The sequence below is a fragment of the Myotis davidii genome, unplaced genomic scaffold (assembly GCF_000327345.1).
Source record: "Myotis davidii unplaced genomic scaffold, ASM32734v1 scaffold609, whole genome shotgun sequence".
NCBI classification, from domain to species: Eukaryota; Metazoa; Chordata; class Mammalia; order Chiroptera; family Vespertilionidae; genus Myotis; species Myotis davidii.
The window spans coordinates 1532064-1532430 of record NW_006300164.1 but is presented as its reverse complement, the minus strand read 5'-3'; the positions used below and the strand labels follow the sequence as shown (position 1 = coordinate 1532430).

The 367-nt window shown below is 67.0% G+C and overlaps 1 protein-coding gene and 1 long non-coding RNA gene across 2 annotated transcripts in view; both read left to right on the top strand.

The window, feature by feature from the left end:
- INPP5E (inositol polyphosphate-5-phosphatase E) overlaps positions 1 to 367 on the top strand; it is a 7003-nt gene that overhangs the window by 1531 nt on the left and 5105 nt on the right. The window lies entirely within an intron of this gene.
- LOC107185102 overlaps positions 1 to 367 on the top strand; it is a 1531-nt gene continuing 1164 nt past the window's right edge. Inside the window, exon 1 of the long non-coding RNA XR_001516019.1 lies at positions 1 to 59. This is a non-coding gene — a long non-coding RNA (uncharacterized LOC107185102). The remainder of the gene's footprint in view (positions 60 to 367) is intronic.

The following is a 367-nucleotide window of genomic DNA, read 5'->3' as shown; positions in this document are numbered from 1 at the left end:
TCGGCCAAGTCCTCCTTCAGCCTCCTAGCGCCCATCCGAGCCCAGGACGTCCGCAGCAGGTAGGGCCCCGGGGTGGGGGTGGGGGTGGGGCTCGGCATCTGTGGCCTTTATTTTAGGGTCAGAGGACCAAGTGCTTTTGGAATGTGTCTGGCGCATAAAGGTGGAGACTGATGGGGTCTCCCAGGCGACTCCTGCCCAGGCTGGTGGAGGGAGGGCCAGGGCCACTCGGCAGGGAGGGCAGAGGCGGCGGCGTGCTGCCGGCTCCAGCAGGGCCGGGGCATCTCTGGTGTCTGGGACCTGTTTGCTGAGCGCCCACTCCTGGGGGCGGACTGGCGCCACGGGCTCGGGGCTTGAATATTGAACCCAC